We start from the raw sequence: 14,958 nt of genomic DNA, 5'->3' as shown, positions 1-14,958 counted from the left end.
CAGGTATCCTATAAGTGTCTGGGTCATTGGCGCGACGGGTAGGGGTTAATCAGATGACATTTGAGGTAAATGTGTTACCAACAAAATGATAGGATCAGTTCTTTCGTAGCAATCGGATATTAAAAGTTGGTTTAAAACAAACAAACACACACACACACACACAGTAACTTTTGATTTCATTCAAAGTTAGCCGAAGAAGAAGTTGAACCTATGCCACAAAGAACAAACTGATGAGAAGAGGCCCGGCGATATCTTGCCATTCAGCGCGAGAATAAAAGAAAATAAAAAGTTGCAGGACTAGTTTTCGTCGAGCGGGTGTATATTCTGTTGGTCCGGAGGAGAATGGATGCCTGTGAATCAGAAGAAAGGATTGAAGGTGATAGAGAGGTCCACCCATCTTTCAAGGACACTTGTAGATAGGTACCCGGCTCTCGCTGGGCGAGGAGAAATTAAGTTTTTTTTTTGTGCATTATGTGTGTGTGTGTGTGTGAGATAGAGGGTCGTCTTATATAAACTTGCAGGTGTGCATAGTGGAGGTTTTTATCTGTGTGTGTGTGTGTGTGTGCGTCTTATATGTGTAGTTACAGTAAGGCGGGACACTGCATGTGTACCTCTTGTTTGTAATCATATATATATATATATATATATATATATATATATATATATATATATCATATAATTTTTAATTTTTGTATGTATATATTTATATTTAAATTTTACACTCTCTCTCTCTCTCTCTCTCTCTCTCTCTCTCTCTCTCTCTCTCTCTCTCTCTCTCTCTCTCTCCCATAATGATCGACGCCGTAAAATCTGCTGCAAGAAAAAAGCAAGCGAGTAGGATACTGCAACTATAGAGACTGTATAATAGGTAAAGCAAATAATAGACTGCATATGATAAAACAAGCACTTCTTCTTTTTTGTCAAGTGTTTGTATAATTCTTTGTGTATTTCACGGTTTTGCTCTGTAATGAGTAACGAGCACCTTTTTTTTTCTTTTTGTCTTGTCAAACAGGTTTTTAAAAGTATGTGTTGCACTGAATGTGTTGTACTATATTTATTACGTACGTATGTCATTGTCCTGTTTTTAAATATACAAATATTATGCAATATCTCATTTCTAATTCCTTGCTTTTCGTTTGTTGTCGCATTTCTTTTTTATATTCTTTATTATTTTGTAAAAACATTGAGTTCCAAGCATTTGGCAGTAATTTTGATGCTGTTTATAATCTTAATTACATATATGAAAATATATCAATTCCGAGGTAGAGTGAATTTAGATATTGAAGAACATTTGTAGCTCGAATGATATAAATGAATCACGGTTCTATGTGATAATTATTCATAGTATATATATAATAATATATAGATATATACTCTATATATATATATATATATAAAGTATAGTATACTGGCCTATAAATTTGTTCCATCCTACATATGTGGACAAAGCATTATTTTGTCTCTATTAGTAAAATTAGGGATGCTTAGGTTGACTTCGTAATTTAATTCTATAATGACCAGTGGTCTTGCAACTTGGTAATGGGGTAGAATATACGTAAGATAAGCACAAGAGCTTATGTTTAGCTTACTAATGTGTACTGGTTGATATGCTCAGGTTTAGATGACATGAAGTAGATATTTAAATAGATAAGAGACCCTGATAGCAGGGGATAGATTAAGTTATGATATAGAATAGGTTGGGGCAAAGACCCTCTAACTCTAGTCCTGCGATGATACTCGAGTTGAAAGACTGGTTTTTATTATTTTATGGTTTAATGGAAGTTCGTAACGTCACTAAGGCCTTCGTTTGGTGCGGAAATCGTATCGATGAGATCATATTGATCCGTAATTTGTTTACTCAACAACACCCAATTATTGAACATTTCCTCAGTATTTATGCTTACGGCAGTTTGACATGATTCTGTGAACTTGAGTTAATTATGTTAGATCGTTAGTGATGATTATTCCCTTGGCTTTTGTTGAGTGTTTATCGTAATATCTTGAGCGTGTCAGTTGAATTGCTTATCTATTTTTTCGGTATCATTCATCAGTTTCCAGTGACAGAACAGTTTTAACGAAGCTCGTGATAAATATCAAAGGTTGTACCTTTGAGAATAAAAGAGGATTGCGGATGAATATAGTATATTTGTCCGCTATTTTATAACCGGTGAATATCTTTGTCTCATTGTAAAGGTCTATAGGTTTCCATTTGTTTTTTATTTATTTCATTGCAACTTTTTTACAGTGCTGAATGTAAATACAGAGGGACGACTAAACCTTTTGCTTAAAGTCAGCAGTTTTAAATTAATTATTGTATTGTATTCAGCGGATTTACATCAAAACTTCATGGTAAATCAAATGCGCCAAGGGGAACGGCTTCCTGATTGCTCTATAAAATTATGCTTGTGTCATGGTCGATGTCACGTTAACATAATTAATGGATATTAATACTTTTCATATTATAAACATATTAAACACATTGTTTTAGTTTGCACTTACAATGTCAGTTATATATGCAAAGAAAGGTAGGAAGATTTTTTTTTTAGTTTCTTGGAGAAATGTCAGCGCTATTAGTGTAGAAAATGTAGAATTTAATTATTTTCTCAAAAGAGGATAAGAACAGCAACCGGTATAATTATCTCGTGCTGAGTCAATTATTATTAGTTTTTATTTTTCCTAAATCAAGCAAAAACAGTTGTTTTTAGTCATTGTTCTCTAATTAGAATATTGGCTGAAAGTGTCCTCCATTTCACGCAAGTAATTATTTTGTACTTTGTCAGAGGCATTTATTTTTTAAAAATTTGTTCAGGTGAATACAAGCACTTCATTTATTCTTGTAATTTAATTAACAAACTAGGCCGAAAAATTTATAGGTGTGTTTTAACACGTCTGTTTACTGTCTTTCTTTATCTCTGCGTCTCTTAATTAATTTCCCTGGCGTGCTGCGTTAGGCATATTTGGAGTTCGTGACGGATCAGGGGCTCTCTCTCTCTCTCTCTCTCTCTCTCTCTCTCTCTCTCTCTCTCATAGTAACAGCAAGATGGGATATTGTTTGTGTATATCTTGCCTATAACCACAACGCTCTCTCTCTCTCTCTCTCTCTCTCTCTCTCTCTCTCTCTCTCTCTTGCATAGTAACAGCAACATGGGATATTGTTCGTGTATATCTTGCTTATAACCACAACGCTCTCTCCCTCTCTCTCTCTCTCTCTCTTATAGTAACAGCAAGGTGGGATATTATTTGTGTATATCTTGCTTATAACCACAACGCTCTCTCTCTCTCTGGCACGCTTGTATGTGTATGTATAGTTACAGTAAGATGCTTGTAATGACTAGCTTTCCTCTCTCTCTCTCTCTCTCTCTCTCTCGTGTGCAGCACCCACCCAGCTCCTCAGACTGAATGCTATTGTTGACTGTCATTCCTTCAACATTATCCGTCGCTCGTTATGTGCCATTGTTAGCAGGAGCTTACTCAACGTTGGTGGGGGGTGGGGAGGGGGGAGGGGAAAGTGTTTGTCGAGTTGTTTCCCCTCCCCGACGGAGGCACTGAGGAGAAAACCCTACTGTACACATAACCTCCTCGTTAGGAGGGACCGGGACAACGACTTAGAGGGACACAGCGACTTGGAGGGACAACGACTAAAAACCCCCTACGACTCCTTGGGACGACAATGATGTTGACCGGGGAAGATTACTATATAGTAGGGGGTCCGGTTGTGGTATTGGGGGTTAGGGGTGGAGGAGGGTCGTGTGTATGGGTGCCACATTGATGGAAGGACCCCAAGACCACAAAGGACCATCAGAGACCATGGAAGCTAAATAAGTTCGTTGGGGGAAATGGGATGTCGGCGGCCGTAGCTGGAATTCATTTGATGAAGTTTCCCACGAGAGAGAGAGAGAGAGAGAGAGAGAGAGAGAGAGAGGAGAGAGAGAGAGAGAGGAAGGTGCTCGGGGCAGAAGTAAATATATATATATATATATATATATATATATATATATATATATATATTATATATATATATATATCAGCTATTTATATGTTTAGGTCCTTTCGAAATCACCTTAAATAATGTTTTATTTATTTAGAATGATAAATTGTCTAATTTAAATTGAAGCTTGATCGGGGAAGAGCAACCATGCTGTTATATTCCATGCCGTATACTAGCTCTTGAATTATGCAGAAGTTAATTGTGTCGTCTCTCAGCGCCTATTATTGGCTTGATAGCGTTTAAAGGCCTGCTATTACTAACGTGGTTTGGTGCCTTGTCCTTCGCTTAAAGTTTGTGTTTGGTTTTTCCCATTAGACGGAGGTCCTTAATGCACGTTTTGTTGGGCTTTTTTCCTGTAATGTTTGCACTGGATTTTTTCCCCGTCTAGTTAAAAAATAAATAAAGAATGAGTTGTGGATAAACGAGCTTTGAAGCCCCAAGACTACTGCATTATTCGATTTTTTATTTTTTTACATTTAATGAATGAAAATATTATTTTACAAATTTTGTTTTACTATCAAGACATTTCTTCTGAATAGGTTTCAGAAAAAAAACATTACCAAAGTTATTGACACATTGGTTAGTGCAGAAAACTTTCAAAATAAATTTTTGCCTTTAAAACTTGAGCTGAAGGCTCATTAGCAGTACGGCCTCCCTCCCACGCTTACTTTTACGTAGACACGTACCCAGACTTAAATTGCGCTATTCACCTCTTCTTTGCACAAACTCCGTGCTTCCATGCCATGTTAGGTCTTCTTTTCCTCCTTCCTGGTAACAGGTCCGAAATTTTGTGCACTTTTGACCCTTCTACGTTTTCCTAATTCCTGCTTCATGATCGTCCTCTTTCAAAAGAATTGAATCCATCGTTCCAGTCACACTACGTCTTTTAACACATCTACTAAGTATCTCCTGGTATCTCGCTCATTCAGTTATTCCTACCCCCACAGAACTGTACAAACAATAGGTCCACCCTATTCCTTTCATTTGCATTCAACAGCCACACCTCACTTTTATAAAGACTTTATTCACCAGCCCTTCACTCATTCCAACTTTGGCTTTCGTTGACACTTAATTTCTCTTCCAGTTGTTTTACCATCATTCATATTAACACTCACGTCTACTTACACCTCCCTTCCTGGTTTCTATTTACCTCAGTTCTTATGCTCACGTTTACTTGAAATTTTATTGCTTTTGGAAAGACTTTCTCTTTCAGAAGTTTCAGCAGTTTCTTTTCAATATACTCCGTCAGTATTTCATCGGAATAGTGAGTAGGAAGGTCAACAGTCATGTGGAAGTTTGAATGTGGAGTTCGCAGAGTAGTGTGGAAATAGATGATTTAATACTTTTATTATTTGTAGGACTTTTTTCCCATACTGCATTTTAAAAGAAAAGAAAAGGTTTTCAGGCTTACCATGGCACATTGTACTGCATTTTAAAAGAAAAGAAGTTTTTCAGGCTTACCATGGCACATAGTACCGTTATCACTAATGAATTTGGATTTTCTTTTTCTTTTTTTCTTTTTTCTTTTTTCAGTTTAAATTGATCCCAGGAACATTTTGTTTAATCAGGGTTATATCCTATAAAGCTTAAATTAGGGCAACAATACTTTGAGTTTTCACAAGTAATATTTTTGTTGAAAATCGGAGGAACTTTTTCTCCATTCTAGGCTTCAGGTGAGGCCAGAGAGTTTTTTTTTTTTTCTTTCTTTTTTTTTCTTTCCTCTCTCCAGTGCTTGGAATTTAGTGATGTCTTGAAGAAAATAACCCTTCACGTTTCAAATTGCCTTCGGCCAGCCCGGCCCTGCCTTTCTCACCCCTGCCCCTTGTAAGGAAGCAAAACAAAGGTGACACCTTGGTCTGCGCTTTTGAACGGTACTTGAGGTCCTTAGAAACGGGACCATCTCTTTACATTACTGTTATATTTATATAATTTCGGCCCATTGGGATTGTTAATAAAAATTTCTTCGGGGGACAATTTTTTTTTTTCTCTCTCTCTACTCCGAGCACTTGGTATGCCAACTTTCGCGTGGGGGTCATGCCATTACATTTTTAGGTGGCAGCCCGCCGGGTGGCATAACAGGGCGTAACCACGTAACTACAGGTAATAACAGCTGCTAGGGGCCCTTAATGAATAGCCCTTGAAGAAAGGAGTGGGAACAGAAACTATGTGAATGGTGGGAGAGACTCCTGTCGGACACCAACCGTGGGGTCCCTTAATAATAGTAGTTCATGCTGGCCTCTCCCACTACTATCAACCCCCCCCCCACCTCCCCTTCCTCTCGTTATTCGATATCTTTCCCCCTCCCTGCAACCCCCTTCCCATACTTCATTCTGCCAGGTCACACCAGCTGCGTACAGGAGGGGAGGCACGCTGAAGAGCCCATCGTTAAGAGATAATTACATGTTTGTTTTGGAAAGGGGGGTTGTGCAGGGTGGGGGGGGGGGAGGGGCGTTCCCGTATTCTCTGCACTTGAGGACGCTTTCTAGAGGAATGGTGTCAGTGCAAAAGAGCGCCCACAAAAATAATGACCGGTGGTTTATTTAAAATGGTGGGCTTGCATGGTATACAGATTTAGTTGCTGGAAAATTGAGTTATTATTATTGTTGTTGCGTAATAAAAATCTACAGTTATATAGTGAACTGTATTACTATGTAACATACAAAAGCAAAGGCTTTCGAACACCTGAATGGAGTTCCTCATCAGTGTTTGCGTTCAATTTTTACGTAAACACTGAACCGTGTTCGAAAGTCTTTGCTTTTGTATTTTACATAGTAATACGGTTTACTTCATAATCGTGGATTTTTATTACACAAACTGTTTTTCACGAGATTGTTAACTTCTTCTTCTTCTTCTTCTTCTTCTTCTTCTTCTTCTTCTTCTTCTTCTTATTATTATTATTATTATTATTATTATTATTATTATTATTATTATTATTATTATTATTATTCAGGGGATAAATCCATGTTCATATGGAAGAAGCCTCAGGGGCTATTATTATTATTATTTTTTATTTTTATTTTTTTGGGGTCTATCACAGTCCTCCAGTTCAAAAGGGTGGTATTTATGGTTTGGGGTTCCGGGTTGCATCCTGCCTCCTTAGGAGTCCATCACTTTTTTTACTATGTGCGCCGTTTCTAGGATCACACTTCTGCATTAGTCCTGGAGCTATTTCAGCCTCTAGTTTTTCCAGATTCCTTTTCAGGGATCTTGGGATCGTGCCTAGTGTTCCTATGATTATGGGTACAATTTCCACTGGTATATCCCATATCTTTCTTATTTCTACTTTCAAGTCTTGATACTTATCCATTTTTTCCCTTTCTTTCTCTTCAACTCTGGTGTTGTTGTTGTTGTTATTATTATTATTATTATTATTATTATTATATTCAAGGGATAAATCCTTGTTCATATGGAACAAGCCGTAGGGGCTATTATTATTATTATTATTATTATTATTATTATTATTATTATTATTATTATTATTAATTATTATTATTATTTTATTATTATCCATTATTATTCATGGGATAAATCCCTGTTCATATGGAACAAGCCTCAGGGGCCATTAAGTTGAAATTCAGGCTTCCAAAGAATACGGTGTACATTTGAAAAAGGTTACAGAAGATAATAGGAAAAACTGCAATTTAAATAAAAGTATTGCAATTTTTAAAAAATCAAATATTGTTCAAGAACTTGCTTGCGTTATCGATCATCTTACTGAAAGTGATATACTATATTCAAGTTGACCTTAAATTGTGGCCAGCTGTGAAACTTCAGTCGGGTATCTTTAGAGTGCCACTCATTCCAAAAGAAGCAGTTGGGTTTTATGTAAATCGGAGGGACCGATAAATAATTCAGTTTTATTGAGTCTGTACCCTAGTTTTTAATTTGTTTTTTTATCTTTCATTTCCGTAGAATCTTGAAACGGGTTATTAGAACTTGAAAAGCAAACAAATTTGGCTTCTGATCCTTCTGACGCCAATTATTTTTATATTAAACTCGACCCACGACAGAATATTTGCGAAAAATAGTTCGTCTAAAATCAAAATGAAAAAATGTGTCTTTGGTTATTTTAGTTCGGGTTACAAAATGTTTTTTTTTTATTCATAATTCAGTTAAAATTCGTTATAGGAAATGAAATGAAAAGCTGATAGTCATTGTTATTATTTGACCCGGCAAAATTCTTTTTATAGAAGGACTTCAACACAGATAGAGGTGTTCCGATATTTGTCCGACATTCGCGTAGTAGCAGATGGTTTTATCTTGAACTAAAAATTTACGAAACTCACACAGACATGATATGTCAGAATTCGTTGCATGATTACTTGTGTTTATTTTTCTTTTGTTCCGTCGGCAACTCCATAATTTTGGTGAGCAAAGGCAGATGGTACCCCTATTCCCCAACCCCCCACCAATCGCCAGAGAGAGAGAGAGAGAGAGAGAGAGAGAGAGAGAGAGAGAGAGAGAGAGAGAGAGAGAGAGAATTGCGAATGCTGTGCTTGTGTAATTGGAAGCTTGTTCATACCCTCTTAAAAAAAAATAAATTAAGGCGTATGTGCTCCTTTTTATTTAGAATGATTTATAAATGAAATACATAGCCAGGCAATACGTTGGAAGTGCACATTATCCGGGGTTAAATTGTCGTAAAGCTTTTTAGTTTTGTAGTTGGTATTTCTAACAGCCTTACATAAATAATTGTTCTTAGAGCAGCACCACCTTTGGTGTGTTCGCAACTTCGCTACACAACAGGATCGAATGGCTTTTACTGTGCCTCTTCCAAAATGGCAACCGTCACACAAAGGCCTTATGATTCCTATTCATTATATGTATACCAACATACTCAATAGAACAAAATTACTATATTTTAAAAAAGTAGGGTCTGAGAGAGACAGTTATTATTAAATACAGATGAAAGTAACAAATATGTAAAGTAAACACACAAAGAAACATGAGCAAAAGGTTCTTGTGTTTGCGTGTGTCACTTGGGTGTTTGATCTCAGGACTGTTTGCCTTAACTTCTCAAGGGCCAGCACTCGAGGAGGAGGCTCAAGTTAGACCCGTTGTCATAAGGGATGGGGGTGTGCGCGCGCTAGGGCGGTCGTGTATTTTTGGGATGGATGGAGTTCACGTCTCCTGTTTTTGGAGGCTGTATCTTGGAGGGAGTAATAATTCTTTCTGGTCATAATAGTAGACTGGGATACTTGGGTTAGCCCTCTCTCTCTCTCTCTCTCTCTCTCTCTCTCTCTCTCTCTCTCTCTCTCTCTCTCTGCTCGGCACTCTGGTGTGGCTTGCAAGGATGTCTGACCGTAGCTCATTTATAGCCTCTTGGATTGCTAGTGACCCAGCATCTTTGATGCCACTGCAAGGAGAGAGAGAGAGAGAGAGAGAGAGAGAGAGAGAGAGAGAGAGCAAATGCAATTTGGAGAAGCTAAAGAAAGGGGGCGGGGGCGCTTGGAAAGGAGGGAGGGGGCCAAAGTTGTAAGCAAAGACTTATTTCAAAGTCCAAGAAGAAACATGTTGTAGGACATTGCTCGGAAAAAAAGTGGGTCGGATGTGAGATTGACCAAATGGGAGATATAGTAAATATATACAGAGAACGGATGGGAGATTTGCTCCGCGCGTATATTCCTGAGGGAGGCTGCGGAGGGGGGAAACTTGTACTTCACACTTGAGCAACTTTTGGGCTCTTTCTGTTTGCCCTCTCTCTTTTTCTCTTTCTCTGTGTCTCTTTCCCTCTTTCTCTTTCTCTGTCTTTGCCTTTTAAGCCTGAACGACTTTAGGTGTAGAGACATTGAATTTTGAATAAGATATCCGCGCATGTCTTTGTACTTAGATTAAAGGAGAGAGAGAGAGAGAGAGAGAGAGCGCTCGAGGGAACATTGAATGTCTTTGTACTTAGATTAAAGAGAGAGAGAGAGAGAGAGAGAGAGAGAGAGAGAGAGAGAGAGAGAGAGAGAGAGGCGGGGGAATATTTCACTGACAAGGTGTAAGACCTTTCTGAACTGAACGCCCTATTTGTGAAAGGCATATTTCGTTCTTTCTTTCACATTAGAAGTCGTTGAGACTTTTCATTCACTCTTCATTTTCCCTCCCCTTCCCTCATGTCAGAAATTGCGTTTCCCTTCTCTTTATCCGTTTCCCTCCCATCCCCCTCACGTGAAAAGCCTTGTTTCCTCTCTCTCTCTCTCTCTCTCTCTCTCTCTCTCTCTCTCTCTCTCTCTCTCTCACACACGAAAAATCATCCGCTTTCCATAAATCTTACCGTCTCACCCTTTCATCTCACACCTACGTCCAACACAACAATGTTCGTTATATTTCTAACGAGTCAGTTAACGACATTAAAACGATTGAATTACAGTCACAGAAGCAGTTGTTCCGCTAGCGGATCAAAGGTCAACATTCCTTTGATGTGCCCGGTACCTTGGAGGGGGTAGTTAGAGGAGGGGCATGCTGCCCTCTCACTGGACAACCGTTTTCATTTATCCTTTTCTCTCAGTTCATGTTGGTATACCGTTTTGAGAGCTAGTTTTGTGGGAAGAGATTCGTGATTAATATCGTACGGAATGTGTACACTTACAGAACTGCACATGAAGACATAGAGGAATTACGAAATAATGTTGATTTCAGTGAAAAAATGTGTACGGATAAAGATGAAAGTACTACACCAATTTGAGCCAAATTTGATGGGAAAAGATTCCATGATTAGTTTTATGCACACATGGATCAAGCTAAAAATGCTATTGCCTTTCTAAGCAAACTACAACAGTGGAGAGTTGAAATATATATGTACAAAACCCGAAGAAAGAAATATACCTTCTAGTAAAATATAGATGAAGTAATAAGAAAATATTGACGAGTCAGTGAAAAAAAATGGAATAAACAGCTGTTCGAAGAAAGTCATGCATGCGAAATGACAGTTGTTACATAGAAAGAGAGCACCGTATTAAAGTTCTCTACGATCGTGTGTTCCTGTCCCCTAAGAGGACCGACATAACCATACAGAACGAAGTTCATGAATTTCCTATGGAGTCGTAGAAGAGAGTGGGGACCCTGGATATAGTCCCAGCGAGAGGGAAGCCTATCAGGACTCAATAGATTATTCGTGAAGTCATCTTCTCTTTCCCATTCGACGAGATATTCCTGGTGTTATATACGGTCTCTCTATATATTTATACTTTCTATGAACTTTGTATTTTATTCGTTTCTGAAGAGGCTTACGCGTATTTTGTTCTTAGGCTTGTTGGGAAAGTCTGGTTATTTTCAAAATTTATGATGTCTGTCTATTAGCTTTTATAGTTTCATAAATACAAAGCTGTAAAATCATTTATAAAGCATTAAAGATGACCTTAGGTACTGCCACCCCTGTTATACAAGTCAATAAGTGTTAAAGAATTTATATGCCGTTAAGAGACTGAATAAAAAGGTCCAAAACCAAAAAAGTCCATTTTGGAAGCAAAGTACTTTCCAGAAAGTTTTCCAGTATTACAGTCATCATGATTAAGAGTTCCCTAATCGCATGACAAATCCAGGATGGTCTTCGACAGGGGGTTTAGAAGCGTGTCCATTTCTGCTAGTATTTATAAGGATGGCGAGAGATTGAGGAAGGGGCGGGGGGTGGGGGACGGGCTGTTAGGGCATTGGAATTGCCATATCTGGTCTCGTTCGAATTGATCTTATCCATCTGAGTCGATGGGTCAACATTTCAGGAAGTTTTAAGTCGGGGAGCCTTTAGAGGTAATCTGCTATGGAAACTGATCCAGAGAAAGAGCTCTCTCTCTCTCTCTCTCTCCTCTCTCTCTCTCTCGTCTCGCCTCTCTCTCTCTCTCTCTCTTGTGTAGTATCTAAGGGCAGTGGCGAGGCATTGGCGACGAGAGTAGGGAGAAATGCCTGGAAGTCTTTCCGGCTAATGTCAATATTATTGCCTTTGTGGATGTCTTAAAGGATCTCGGTCCGCCGATGTTAAGGTGGTCGTGTATTATTCATCAGATCGGAGGGGGGAAAGTTTCTTCCATTTTTGGGAAATAGAGTGTTTTTTTTTTTTTTTTTTTTTTTTTGTTTTTTTTTTTTTTTTTTTTTTTTCTGAAGAAAGCGAGTGGAAAACAAAAGATCCACTGAAGGCTGTAGAATTGCCTAAATTTGTTTTTCTTTTCCCTCCAGGCCATTTTTTCGTGTTGGGACCGGATCGGGGGGGATATCGCACGTGGATAGTACAGTGTGCTTCTCAATGTATTTTTCCTATTTCAATAAATGTGTGGTTTTAACTATTTTTTAACCGAGTATCGAGAGGGATTTTGACGTGATTTTTAATCGAGAATTGAGGAGGATTTTGACAAGATTTGATACTTACTCAAGAACTTAGAAGATAATAAGATTAAACTGATTGAAAAGACAGCATTTAATGATTAGTAACTTGGAAGGAAACGGCAATGGTTATTGATTAGTAGCATCAAATATAATAAATTGATTGCAGAAAAAAACCTTAATACTACAACGTTCAGGCGTTAAAATCGCGAAAAGCAAGTCAAATTAAAACTTCAAGAGTAGTTTGATCGGATAACTTGGTCTTCCACAGGAATAGGTGTTGACGTGTTTTGTAAATTTTTCATAAACATCTACATTTACATAAAAGAACTCTGTTGATGGCCATATGGTGTGATTCATCCTTGAACTATCATTGTATTGAAGCTCCTCTTCCACCGGAGCCTTCGCGTTATTTTGCAGCTGTTCTGGACTGTCCTTTTTGCAGTCAGTTCTTTCTTGCTCTTCTTTTGTTTTGCGATTGTTTGTGTCTCTTGCAATTCTTCTTTCGTGGATTGTCTTTCAAGGAGGAAATGTCGTAGAAAGAAATGACTTCTTCAAAGAGCAAATGATGTAGAAACGAATATTTTTCTTTTAAGGAAGAAATGATGTAGAAACAAATATTTTTCTTCCTAGTAAGAAATGATGTAAAATATTTTTGTCACGGAAAAAATGTTAGAGTGAATATTTTTCTTTCAAGGAAGAAATGATGAAGAAACAAATACTTTTCTTTCAAGGAAGAAATGATGTAATATATTTTTCTGTCATGGAAAAAATGTGAGTGAATATTTTATTTTCAAGGAAGAAATGGTGAGGAAACAAGCTGATGTTAAGAGTAAATATTTTTCTTTCAAGGAAGAAATGTTGCGGAAACAAGCTGAAGTTTGTTCATCAATAATCAGTAGAATTTTGCGACAGGAAGTGACGTCGGCTTTCCCAGATTTACTATGCAAATTCGCCTAGACAATTACATAACGCACATACAACATCCCATTTGAAAACGGTAAAGCTGATGGCTTGTATTTTGCAATAATCCCTTAAAAGCATTTGATTGTGCAGCTTCTCGCTATGAATGAATTTATCGTTACAATATATATATATATATATATATATATATATATATATATATATATATATATATATATTGTAAATAAATTCTTCTGTTAAAAAAGGATACGTCTCAAGTATTAAAGGCCCATTAAAACACTGGTTTATAATTAACTAAGGACTATATTTTGGTGGACTGACTCCCCACATTGTTTTTAATGGGCCCTTTTATTTTTCTTGAGATATATGTATTTTTATTTACATGCTTAAAAAATCAGAGAAGATGCACGTGACTATGTAAAGACGAAAGCGCTTGGATTTTTGCCTATCATTTTCCTGTAGTATTCGCTTTTATATATATATATATATATATATATATATATATAGTATATGTATATATATTATATATATATATATATATATGATCACTTATACGTCCAACACCCAATAAAATTTCTTATAAAGTAATTATACTTAATAATTGCTAAATTAGTCATTGTATACGTCCGAGACATGATAAAATTTCATAGAATTTAATAATGTAATTATTGTTACATTTTTGCTAAATTATTCGTCCTACACATCTAAGCCCAATATAAAAAAAATTTTAAAGTAATTATCATTACATTATTGAAAAATTAGTCAATCCTTTACATCCAGGCAGGTTTAATAAAATTTGATTAAATCATTTACGTATTAAGTCTTAGATAAAATTATATAAATATATGAAGTAATTTACTCATTATTAACATGAAACTTTATAAAGTAAATTACATATAAAATGTTTAAGTAAAATTTTATTAATTAGCTTATAAAGTAATTTTATAAAGTAATTTCTTTATTAAATGTTTAAGTGAAATTTTTTAAAATACTTTACTAATTAAATGTTTAAATAAAATGTTATAAATTAATTGTCTTTTTTAAATGTTCAACTAATTTTCTTGTTAAATTTAAAACGAACATCTATAAAGTAATTTGTGTTTTAAATGTTTAGATGAAATTTTATAAAGTAATTTACGTATTAAATGTTTAGATCAAAATGTAGAAAGTAATTCTCGTATTAAAAGTGTAAGTAGAATTTGATAAAGTAACTTCTTTATTAAATGAAATATAAAATACTGTACTTATTAAATGTTAAATAAAATTTTATAAAATAATTTCCATATTTAAGTGTTCAAATAGAATTCTATACAGTCATTTACGCATTAAATGTTTGTACAAAATTTTATAAAGTAATTTACGTATTAATGTTTAAATAGTATTTTCCTTTCTTCTTAACTTTAGCGAGTTCAGTTTCCGACTTAAGTTTGTGGCAGAGATGGATTGCGTCTTTCCCACAGAAACTATATAACAGTTAATTAACCATTTTTTTCTACTTCTTCCCACAGGTAAGTTACCGGATGTGACGTTGTGGTCTCCCGCCCTCACGCTAATTGCTCGGCTTGAAGGTAAAAACAGGTGGACAAGTTTCTTGCTCTTGTTTTCTTTATTGTCATTATTTATTGCGTTGTTGTTTTCTTGCCTTCTGTAGGAAGGAAGAGTGGGCTAATTTTTTAGCTCTCTCTCTCTCTCTCCTCTCTCTCTCTCTCTCTCTCTCTCTCTCTCTCTGTTTTAACAGTTCAGACACG

This window comes from Macrobrachium nipponense, chromosome 11, assembly GCF_015104395.2.
Source record: "Macrobrachium nipponense isolate FS-2020 chromosome 11, ASM1510439v2, whole genome shotgun sequence".
Taxonomy (NCBI): Eukaryota; Metazoa; Arthropoda; class Malacostraca; order Decapoda; family Palaemonidae; genus Macrobrachium; species Macrobrachium nipponense.
The sequence above is the reverse complement of the archived record's forward strand: the minus strand, read 5'-3'. Positions refer to the sequence as shown.